At 47.8% G+C, this 11,853-nt stretch overlaps 1 long non-coding RNA gene across 5 annotated transcripts in view; it reads left to right on the forward strand.

Annotated features, from left to right (window-relative positions):
- Positions 1-10,975, forward strand: part of LOC142061626 (uncharacterized) — a 29,085-nt gene extending 18,110 nt beyond the window's left edge. The window contains exons 1-4 of one of the 5 annotated variants that reach the window (XR_012662176.1): positions 678-1,019; positions 3,464-3,821; positions 6,222-6,570; positions 7,848-9,263. This is a non-coding gene — a long non-coding RNA (uncharacterized LOC142061626). Of the gene's footprint in view, positions 1-677; positions 1,268-3,463; positions 3,822-6,221; positions 6,571-7,847 lie in introns of those variants that run through there. The other 4 variants (XR_012662173.1, XR_012662174.1, XR_012662172.1 and 1 more) reach the window with 4 other exon arrangements.
- Positions 10,976-11,853: the final 878 nt, after the last annotated feature.

Raw genomic sequence — 11,853 nt, forward strand, 5'->3', positions numbered from 1 at the left:
AGCGCCACATCTACACGTCTTTTCAACACCTCCAGGGATGGTGGCTCCACCACTTCCTTGGGCAGCCTGTGCCAGTGCTGGACAACCCTTTCGGTGAAGGAATTTTTCCTAATATCCAATCTAAACCTCCCCTGGTGCAACCTGAAGCCGTTTCTGTACATCCAAGGCTCTTGCATGGACCTTGTGTACCGTGGGCTCGAGTTGGAGGGCTGTAGGGCAGCTGGAGCTTTCTGTGCTTTGCAGGATGTCTGACGTCAGGGATGTGTGTCTGCTCGCAGTGCTTGTGCACTAACACCTCGCCGGTGTCATTTCCTCCACCTTCTCCTCCGCTTTCAAGTAGGGCAGTAGCTCAGAGCCTTGGCACATACCAAGCTCTCAGTGAAGTCCCCAGCAGGATGGGGAACCCAAAGCAGGCTCAACAACAGTCATAAAAATGGAAGAAAAACAGCATCGCCTTCAGTCCCCGAAGCGTGCACCCAGTGGGAAGCTGCCTGGGAACTGCCTTCCTGTGGGAAAGCACCCAAAGCCTTGTCCTTTTAGCTCTGAAGGGGCAGCGTCTGCTCTACAGAGATAGGTTTTGATGGGCTCTTAGCAAATAAGCTGCGTTTCCCCCCCCTCCCAGCCTGCTCCACCGCCAGCTGGCATCGTTCATAAGAAATGCTGCAACTGGGCCGGGCAGATAGGCGTGATGCCAAGACAAGATGCCTTCTGGTTGACCTAGGAAGAGTAAAAATGTTGGGCTTAGTATGGAAAAAAAAGACCTACTTGGAGGAAGTTATAAAAAAAAAAAATAATATCACACAAATACGTCTGTGAACTTGGCCGCTCTAGAGCGGCGGTGCCGAAAATAGCTGCAAAAACCGGGCTGCATCGTGGTCAGCAAAGCTCTCGAGAGCTGCGGCTTCTGCTGAAGCGTGAGGAGCCAGGGGGTGACAGGAGGAAGGTGATGCCACATCTTCTGGCAAGGGCTCGCTGTGTCTTGAGGAATTCACCTGTTCTAGCATCTCGCACGTTTGAAGGTCAACTTACACTTATTGGCTGAGTTTTGGAGGGCTTGAAAAAGTACTTGTATGAACTTTGGGGAAAAAAAAAAAAACCAGACAAACCCAGAAGCAAATGAAACACAATCTCTGCAGGAAATTTTGACATAATTACTCTGACTCAACTGTTTAATATTAGCTGTGTTATGTAACTGTTGGTCTCAACGCTTTCTTCTTATCTTGTGAGCGTGCTACTGGGCGTTAATGGAGATAAAAGGATTTGTCAGGTATGAAGACAAAAATTCAAATTTTCAGGTTTTTTTGGTCATCCTTTCCAAATACAGCATAAGAAGGGTCTCCACTGAGCCCTGCTCTGGGGGCGGTCTCCTACCATGGTGCTCCTTCATAGCGAAAAAGGGCAGGGTACATTGGGAAGCAGATTTCATCCCCTTGGGAACAATCTCGTTAGTGGTCATGAATGTCCATGGGGTAGCACAAAGATTTAATTAAAGGTTAAATAGATTGTGTGACAAGCGATGTCGTCTGGCTTAGGACTCTGACCCCAGAACTGGGGTCAGAGGGTGCAAAGATCATGTAGAAATTTCATGGCTTGATGGTAGGTCGAGTGGACACAGGTCACAGCTAGGCTGAGCAAATATTAAATATTTCAGCTTGTTTCAACTGTGGGTTTTTTTAATAAGCACAACTGAAACATGTTATTTTGATTTTATATTTACATGGGGTGACTTAATCAAAATTCAAATGTACTTGTGGGAAATTCCCATTCGATATAATCATGTTTTCTGAGACAAAAGCGCTGCGATGGGAAGGTTCCAAACAACTCAGATTTCAATATGTTTTAGTTATTTGAGACAAATGATGCTCTGCGCATCGAAGTATTTGGTTTCGTCTTGGTTCATGATGTGACTGAGTGATCCCTGTCGCTTGTTAATGCCTCTAAATGGTGTTGGCTGGGTGTGAGGTGCAGGTGACGGACGCCGTGAGAGCGATGCCAGTTTATATGAGTTTCCATTAGCTACATAAACAAGTAGGACTGACACCAGCCACCGCTATTGTACAGGGAAATTCAGCCTAAACATGGCCTGAAGCCCTCTAAATACAGGGTACAAAGGCAGCTGCTTCCCGGGACAATGCGTGAGTCAATCCCAGACAAATGTAAGTGGTTGAGAAGTGATCAAGATTCTCCAAGGGCTTGTCCTGGAGTTTACATCAGCTGTTTCCACCCTTCTCTTTAGTGGCTGTGCCTTTTGTTACTGGCAGAGTAACTACTCCAACTTACCAAAAAAAAAAAAAGTATATATAAAATATACTCTTTGAAACTGTTTACCCTGCGAGTGAGGAAAGTCCATCTGCTGCTGTGAGCCATCTTTACAGGTAACACAGCTCCAAGTCTTGGAGGCTGTTGCTGGAGCGTGTCCAGAGAAGGGCAGCGGGGCTGGGGCAGGGTCTGGAGCACAAGTGTGCTGGGGGGCAGCTGAGGGGGCTGGGGGGGTTTAGCCTGGAGAAGGGGGGGCTGAGGGGAGCCCTTCTCGCTCTCTGCAGCTGCCTGAGAGGGGCTGGAGTGAGGGGGGGGTCGGTCTCTGCTCCCAAGTCACCAGCGATGGGATGAGAGGAAATGGCCTCAAGCTGCGTCAGGGGAGGTTTAGGTTGGAAATGAGGGAAAATGCCTTCCCTGCCAGAGCAGTCAGGCCCTGGCACAGGCTGCCCAGAGAGGTGGGGGAGGCACCGTCCCTGGGGGGGTTCAACAAATGCATAGACATGGCACTTTAGGGCATGGCTCAGAGGCCTGGGGGTGTTGGATTGGGGGTTGGACTTGATGATCCTGGAGGTCTCTTCCAACCTTAATGATTCTGTGATTCTAAATGTCAGGCATACTGGCTTTCATCTCTAAATATTTTGTAGAGGTAAATAACTTATGAAATAGGTATATTGGTAATTTTGATGTAGAGGATGACAGGAGAGGAGCTGGGCTGAGGAAACCAGGGAACGTGCATGTGCTGTAGGACCTCTGTGTTCATGCGTGGAAATTATGTATGAAAGTGTCCTGAAGATGGTACCATCACTTTGGATTTAAAAAGCACTTTTAAATGGGTGGTGGATGGATGCACCCGTTTGCAGCTGTGTGGAAAATACTGGTAGGAAAAGAGGTGTTAGGAAAGGGGTTGCTTTTTATGCCACTCGTCAAAATCATTATCCCAACATCCCTAACTGGAGGCTTTGCAAGGATTTGTTCTTTTATTTTTCCAGTATAATTCTGCCTGATGGTTGTTGCTTATTAATTGCATCATTCAAAGGGCATGTTTTGTGTTGGAGGGGGAACATCCGGCTGACTGTTGACAGGATGCCATTAAGCAGTGCCTTCATATCTATTAAAGAAAATAATCTGAAATACATACCAAATACAGTTTTTGGAGGACGAGAACAATCTGACTTGCTCCTCGTTATGTACATTCCCTTTCCAGAGAATGAAAATGTCAGAAATAAAGGAGAGGAGCTACTTTGCAGAATTTCACTCATCTTCACAGATTGAATTTTAAATTAGTAGAAATCCGCCCTGGGACAGGGCCGCTGGCGAAGCTGTGGGATCGTCCGCTCAGCCAGTGTCGCAGGGAGTAACCAAAGCTAGAGCCAGTTCCCGAAGTGTTCATGGTCCGGTGGCTCACCAGGACTTTGGTTCAAGACACCAAGCTGTAACCGATGAGTTCTGGGAGACGCGCGCACAGCCATGTGGACCATCTTGAATAGTGTCTGCCTGTCGGTAAGGAGTTGGTCCATCTGCCCCGTTGTGTCAGCGGTCCCATGTGCTGGAGAGGGGAGCAGGTATGAAACTGGGCTTTTCTTCCATCAAGAAAAACACTTTAAATCAAGTTCTGTGCATGTGCTAAGAAAAGAAAAGAAATACAGGAGATGAATAGCGCACAAGCTCAGAGACTCATGTTAAGCTGCCTTTGAGGTGGTGGGGGCTTACACCAGAAAGAATAGGACAGTGTTGGGCCTATTTAATTTTTATCCAGAATTAATTAATGGTTTACTTAGTCAGCAAGGAGTCACAGAATAATACAGATTTATCTTCTTTTGCAACAGTAAGATAAATTTGATTAATCTGATCATGTGGTCCTGATGATTAGTCCATCTCACATGACACAGAGCTGTTTGATCACTGTACTAGAAGGGGTTGTTTCGAGGCCGAGACCTTTCTTTGTAGATGCTGTGCAGGCAATGGTTACTTCTGCCATTAAATGTCAGGCTCTTCTCTAGTTCTGCTTCCTGCACTAGGCACGGCTCCAGCCTTACCCGGCCTGCTGACGGGGAGATGTTGCAAGCTTCAAGAGCTCAGATTTGGTCCTGAGCTTGGACAATGCTGGTGGTAGATCGAAGACTGAAACCACCAAGAGATCAGGTCTTCCCTTCCTGCACGGGTGCTTCTGGTTCACTTCGCGTTAGAGCACATTTGTGTTTCTGCTGGTTGGCAACGTGATCCTGGAGTCCACCATTAGCTTGACTAAGAGCTAGGTCAGGGGTCCCCTACATGGCCATCTGCTCCCGCTGGCAGGGAGGGACCCCGCCGCAGGGAGGGGAGGCGAAGTGATGGAGACCCCAGTGACACCCATTGCAAACTGGGCAGTGTGGTGTTTGGAGCCCGTGGAGAGATTCACTGGGGTGGGGGACGGGGACCGCTAAGATGGTATTCTGTAAGCATCCAAAATAATGGCTGTCTCAAAGAGTCTGAACTGGTCTAGTTGCGTGGTACCCTGGGTGCCTGGAGACACCTTGGAAGGCGTGCTGCTTCACCAGGAACCTCGCCAATACTTTCCCCATCTATTCACCTGCTGAGCAAAGCCTTCAGTGTGGCAACGAGCACGAGGGACGAAGTGCAGCTCGGGCGGCTCACACAGCACAAGCCTTTGTGTCACCTGAGTTCTAGGAAATGAGGTTACTGCAAGAAGTATCCCCTTGCAAGGGAGATGTGTCCAAACCTATCTGACACCTGAGGCTGCCTGAAATCAAACCTCGGTGCTGTATGTTGCTTTGCTGCAGCCGTCCAAGAAGGACTGGGAGGCTAAATTTTGTTGATGGCTTGGTTGAAAGGTACTTGAGTCTTTTGAACATTTCTGGTGCATCAAAAAAACCACAAAAATGTAGAAAATTTCACATAGGGACCTTGTGTCCCATTCCCTTCCCCCGCCTCACCTTGATTTCTGGTACTCGCTGTCTGGTTTGGCTAAAATCAGAAGTGAAAGGGGGTAGTATTTCTAATTTCTCATTCCGGCCCAGCCCAGGAAATGTGGAGAAGCATTTCTAATCTTTCTAAGTCAGAGTTTTTTTTTTTTTTTCCAAGCCTGTAAGCAGGTAAAGGGAAATCTGCTTTTGGATCTAAGACATAGATATCCAAACCACTTCACTCACCTTGGGTAAAAAATATCATGAGATGCTCCAGCCTTTAAATATTCTGGCTTCTGGAAGCAAAGAAGTTCCTACTTTTATTTTTATTAAAGTTCATTCTTGGGTAGTCAATCTTTGTTTTTCTAATTGAATGCAGTGTGTGTGATGTGGGACTTCCCAAAAACGACATCTGATTTGGTCGCTGTGTTCTCTGTCCCGCTGGCCCTGATGGAGGGGCTAACACTTCCCTGTTATCTTTCCAAAGTTCATCCTCCTAGGCAGTGTGCTTCATAACCTTCTTCTTTAACAAAGAGAAAATTATTAGTTTGTGATTTTTCTTTTTTTTTGGAGCAGAGAAAACTTCCTGTGAAGTTTTTTCATCTTACATTTGATTTAAAAATATAAGGGATTAGAGGGGGTTGAAAGCAAACAAAAATATTTGTATAAATGACGTGCTTCCCACAGGAATTGTCCAGTTTTTGGTGATTTATGGAAGATAGCTTTGCCCTCTTCTTTCTCCTCTGTCCTGTTTCCTCCCTCTTCTCCTCTGAACAACTTTTTCTACATTTTGCAGACAAAGTTTTTCTGTTTTCTGCTGAAGAAAGCCAGGTATCATTTGGTTTGGTTTGGTTTTTTTTTCTTTGGAGGCAAAGTGAGAATTTCCCTCACATCTGCTATTTTTCCGCTGCAAGCGCCCTCATTTTTCCGAGCCCTTTTATGGTGCCTCCTTGTTAGGGGACAGAATCATTCCAGTGATAACTTAGGTCTGTTTGTTTTGGGAGAAAATGCTAATTATTGCTCAGGAAGGACCACTTCTTTTGTGTTTTCCCATGGTAGATCTGCATTCCCGGGCACGGCGGGTTTCCCCCATGGACCGTTATTGTCTCCTGGCTCCGTGGACCGTTACCAGCTCAGGGATGAACCGTGAAGAGCAGAACCTCGCTGTGCACAACCCGAGCCTTGGGAGATGCTCCGCTCCTGCCCCAGCCTGACACCCTGTGCGACTTTCAATCAAATCCCTCGGTCTCTTTGCATCGCTGTACCTAGCCATCCTCGCCCGGGGTAATTCCAGCTTCCCTGCTCGTACGGAGCTGGTAGGGGAATTTCAAGCTTCGGCGGTGGATTCACACGTGGAAGCGGAGCTCTGCGTGCTGTGCTCCACGAGGGGAAGCAGCTTGTGGGAAAGGTATGAAACAGAAACAAGTGGTGCCTCCAAAAACCTGCTGCAGGCTCCGAGCAAGCTGAGGAGAGGAGTTCCTGAGATGGGACGGCACGAAGCCGCAGGAGCCGCTGTGCAGAGGGGCGCTGGGGTGCGCTGCTGCTGGGAGACGCAGCTCCTGGCGGGGGGCACTCGGGGTTTGGGAGGCACTGTCTCTGTGCCTTCATCTCTGACACCCTGGCTCTCACTTTTATTTAAAAGCATGTCTGGGTCCTGCACCCTGTTAAGTAGCGTATCTGGAGCTTGTCCCCGTGCCAGAGCCATCTCTCAGATCTTCAGTGGCACAGAACTCCCTGGCTTGGTTCCTATTTCTCATTATACACAACTTGCTTGAGTTTTATTGCTTAGGTAGCCATAAAGTCGAGAGCTTCAGATACCTCCCCGCTCTATTTCTAGCCGGCAGGCAATCCCTATGTTAGTCACTTGACGATGCTCCGAGCCATTGCGCAGGACGAGGCGGTGGAAAGCCTGCGAGTCCCAGTGCGGTCGGACACCTCCAGCTGGTTCTTGTTACAGGCTGGAGGGTGTGCGAGGTGTGTCCCGTCCAGGTGTTTGAACATTATCTCGGGTCATGGGGAAAGCAGATGTTAGACAGTTAAAGCACCTTAAGACAGTGCAGGAGGTGAGGAATATGGGAAATCATTTTTCATGGTGAGCTGGGTAGGCTGGAATGGATAAAGTTTTGGGAAGCAGAGGCTGTTGGTGAAGGGCTACAAAAATTTTAGGCTCCCTGATCTAAGTTTTCATCTTCCGGTTGGACTGCAAGGAAAGAATTTTTGTCTTGGAAATGACTTCAGGGTAGGAGCGTTAGAAAAACGCAGCTCTCCATCTTCACATCTTGCCATGCTGAAGCCCTCTGCAGGGCAGCCCCTGCTGTCCCCCTCACATGGGGGGGATCCAGGGGGAGGAAGATGATGGTGCTTTCCCACTGTAAGGGAACATAGCCAGAGGAAGGTTGTGAGATGGGAGGTGGTTGGCAGGGTGTAGCCAGACCCGCCAGTGACTGCTTCAGTGACAGTGTTTGGAGAAGAGCTTTATAAAATATACCAAAAGTAACACTGTTAGCTCTCTTGATGCCAGTGTTTAAAAACATATATATATATGTGTATATACAGCACTCGCAGGGAGAATGGACATCAGATGTGAAGAAATGAATACACTTTGGCAAAGAAGGAATACTTTCTATCAGCCAATCTAGAAACACAGTAACATCCAATATGTTAACATTGTCCCTTTCCTTGCAGCACTTGATGCATGGTTTATACCCAGAAGAGGCATGGGATGAAGCCAAGGCTGGAAAACTTTCCCCATGGAAGTGGGGATGTGGAGGGGGTTTCTGGGGAAGGAGCAGTCGATGGTCCGCACAGCCAGCAGCTCCGGCGCTCCCGACCAGCGGCTCGGCGACGGCCAAGGGAAAGCTCTCGCCATCCGGCGCCTGTTGGGTGTCTAACATGACAAGGGGACTCCGCAGGGAAATGCAGAAGAAAGGCAGTCAAGTTAGTCCTGAATCCGAATTCAGGCTCACAGCCATGTGCTTTGCAAATGGTAAAGATTAAGATCTTGGTTTTGGCATTTCTTGTGCAATCTGCAGCCAGAACATGGCCCGTGTCTGCTCGGTGTGCAAGCCTTGGGAAGGCTGGCATGCTGCGTGTGTATTTTTAGGTCACTTCCAGAGAAGTGGTTTCATTTTGATGGAACCAGCTGGCTGCCTTGGCACTCAGCCGTGTTGTAATGGGGATGAAGGGGAGCCTCCACCTTACAACATCTTGCTGCCAAAGGTTTGACTTCGCTCACGCATCTGTTACTGCTTGATTTATCTTCACTGACGTTCAGGCTCTGACCCTACCAAGATCATTATCAGACTGTTTCTGGATTTCACTGGCCAGATGCTCAAAAGCAGGAGCCCCCAGCAAGGGCTTCCTCTACCTAACACAAAATAAAGACCAACCTGTGCTGAAATAATTCATCCCACTTTAATCCCTCTCTTCAGGAGGTGTCTCTGCCTTCCTGGAACAACCTGGTTCATTAGAAATTGGGCTTTTGAATGCATTAGAAATGTAGACCTCCTATTGCCACAGGCACGAGGGGACATGGCAGAATGAACGTGCATATGGTAGCTTAATAACCTAGTCTTCTGGGGTTGTCAGACTTTTTGCAGGAGGTTTGAAACAGGGACCAGTTTTATCTCACACCAGGCACCAGCTCCTCGACTAGCTGTGCAACTCCATATAGATTTCTCAGTGTAAAATACAGTACTGCTCAATAATCGGATATTATTTAGAAAGCATTTGGTAAGTAACATCTGCTGCACTGAAAATTAAATTGTGTTAAATAGTAGTTTAAAGAAAATAGGTTTTGGGGAAAAAAATCTTTGAAGAAACCTATTTTAGTTCAGATTTCAGATTTAAATTTCCTCAAAGATATATCATCAGGATTCATTTCTCCTTTGCATATGTAACATATTTGTTCATATATGCCATTATACAGCTCCGTTCAAGCTGAATATTATACTGGAATACAGCAAAAGACAAATTTGAGATATGAAACTGGAGGAGACCATATTTCATACTGCATAAAATGCACCTCTGGAATTTTCAGTTCTTGTTTTCTGCAGTATTACAAATGTCTCCATAAAGTATCATGGCTGATGAGCTGGGGGGAAAAAAAAGAAAAAAGAAAAAAGAAAAAAAAAAAAAAAAAGAAAAAAACCTTGTGGCTTTGGATATATTCACTTCAAGTTTGTGGTTAGTATTTCCCAGGCTGCTTGAGGTGAGGGTAAGTTCAGTCATTGCACCACTGCTTCACTAGTCTCTGCTGGTGTTTCTAAATGATTCTGATAAAAGATTGTGAAAAATGGGCCTGTGGTAAATTGCATCATCCTTGTTATGCATTTCAAGATGGGGCCACAACACAGGCTGTGTGTCCAGGTCACGCTCAGCCTTCCCTCACACTCCTCCTCCATCCCTGCAGCAGGCACCGGCGCGGTCCAGCCGGCACAGCCCACGCCGGGCGGTGCGAACCCGCTGCATTCTGCCGTGAATTAACTGCAGATCCGGGCGTCTCTGGCCATGCCGGTTCCCTCTTTTGCACTAGAAATTTTGCTTTAGCTGGTGGTCATGGAGATGCCAGATTTCACTTTGATAGAAGAGAAAAAGCTGCTCCGGGTAGAAGTGCCCAGCCACTGTGCACAGGACCCCCGGCAGCTACAGGTGTTCAGGTGGGGTGAGACTGATCTGAACTGAGAAACCCTAGGACAGCACTCCACTTTCTCACTGCCTGTGCCCTGAACTGGGCAACCGCTCTTTAAACCCCTTTCTTTCCAAAATACAGAGCTTTTTCCTTCTCAATCTTTGAGAGGTTTTACTTTAACCTCATTAAACTTCATTGCCAAAATCCAAAGCAGATTGAGATGAAGCAGCCGATACCCGAGAACATGAGTTACAAATTGGCGCCGAAGAACCGCTTGCAGTAAAACAGCCTCTCCGTACGCATCTTTAAACACCGTACGTCGCCGCGAATTACAATGGGGAGACGTGGGGAGTCCCTGGTTTGGCAGAGTTACGTTTGAAATTAAACCAAGCCCAGTCTCTCTGGGTGCAGCCAGGGCTGCTGTCTGCTGGCTCGTTGCATGAGGCTGCTTGTTGTGGTGCTGGGATATATTCATGTCTTTTATTTGTATGTAAATAGAAGAAAGCAGACACATAAACCTTCACATGTACTTGGCTATTCTAAAATAAACCCACACAACCACACGTTTTGAGAGAGGTAACGCAGATGCTACAACCATAGCGAGTGTGAGCATCCCTGCTTGCTGCCTGCTGCGCCGGCTTGTGCTGTCCTCACAGGTGCGAGCCTGGGGTTACGCTACTCTGGGGTGTCCTGTGATCCCCACGCCCAAACCTGTCCTGCTTTCAGCTGGGATAGGGGTGATTTCCCTCCTAGTAGCTGGTACAGTGCTGTGGTCTGGAGCTAGGATGAGAACAATGTTGGTAACACACCGATGGCTTAGTTGTTGCTGAGCAGTGCTTACACTACGCCAAGGACGTTTCAGCTTCTCGTGCTCTGCTGACCGAGAAGGCTGGAGATGCCCGAGAAGCCGGAGGGGGCACAGCCGGGACAGCTGGCCCCAGCTGGCCCAAGGGATGTTCCGTGCCGTACGATGCCGTGCTGGGTGTGTAAACCAGGGGCGAGCTGGGGGACGGGGGGGGCACTACTCAGGGGCAGGCGGGGCATCGGTCGCTCGGGGGTGAGCAATTGTTTTTCATCGGCATCGCTTGTCTGTCTTGGGTTTTATTTCTTTCTCTTTTGTGTTATTTTCCTTTTCATTTCATTTTATTATTATTAGTGTCAATTATTAAACTGTTCTTATGTCAACCCATAAGTGTTCTCATTTTACTCTTCCCATTCTCTCCCCATCCCACCAGCGAGGGGGAGCACGCGAACAGCTGGGTGCTGCTTAGTTGCCAGCTGGGGTTAAACCACGACAAAACCTGACGTGCATCCATATCCCAGAGCAACTCCTGGTGCTTTAGGTGTGCCGTAGGTGCTTCAGCCAGGGAGCTATGCGGCTGGGTAGGAGGTCGGTGCAAATTCACACCGGCATTTCTGTAAGGCTTCCTGGCATCCACCTGTGTTTGGGCACCAAGCTGCAACGCGCCGCCTGGACCTGCAACGCTCTTTACTCTGCATCTTGCTTCTATCGTTACGCGGTCATTTGCTGAACCAAAATAGTCCTTAAAACCTAGCACAAGAAACAGATCCTTTTGGTTTAAGTATTTTTATCTCCTGGGTAGAAAACGTGTAAAGTCTGGCATCCATAAACCAGACTTTGCAACTGAGAGGTTTCTTTCCCTATTGCAGTTTTTGCACAAGAGGAAAAATGATAGCTTAACTAAGAGCCCTGTGAATCAGTCCCCGCACCACGGTGTGTTTCCCTCGGCACCCTGATACCCTGGTAATCGGGGTCTGGTGCGGACCTCTCGCCTTCCCGCTCATTGTAAAGCGGGAGTGGAGCGACTGTGTGTGGAAGGAGGTGCCTGGATGTGAAACCAGCTGAAATATCCCTGGCCACTTGCCTTTTCCCATCAGTAGATATTGCTTCAGTTCCCTTTTCCTAATACTGCCTCTTTCATCGGCTTCAGGCCCTTTGCACCAGTTGCTTGCCAAGGATTTCTGACCCTTGGACCAAGACAAACTTTAGCTATTTAAAATGAAATCTTTGATATTCCTATTGCATTTTGTCTTCAAATG

The sequence above is a fragment of the Phalacrocorax aristotelis genome, chromosome 8 (assembly GCF_949628215.1).
Source record: "Phalacrocorax aristotelis chromosome 8, bGulAri2.1, whole genome shotgun sequence".
Lineage (NCBI taxonomy): Eukaryota > Metazoa > Chordata > Aves > Suliformes > Phalacrocoracidae > Phalacrocorax > Phalacrocorax aristotelis.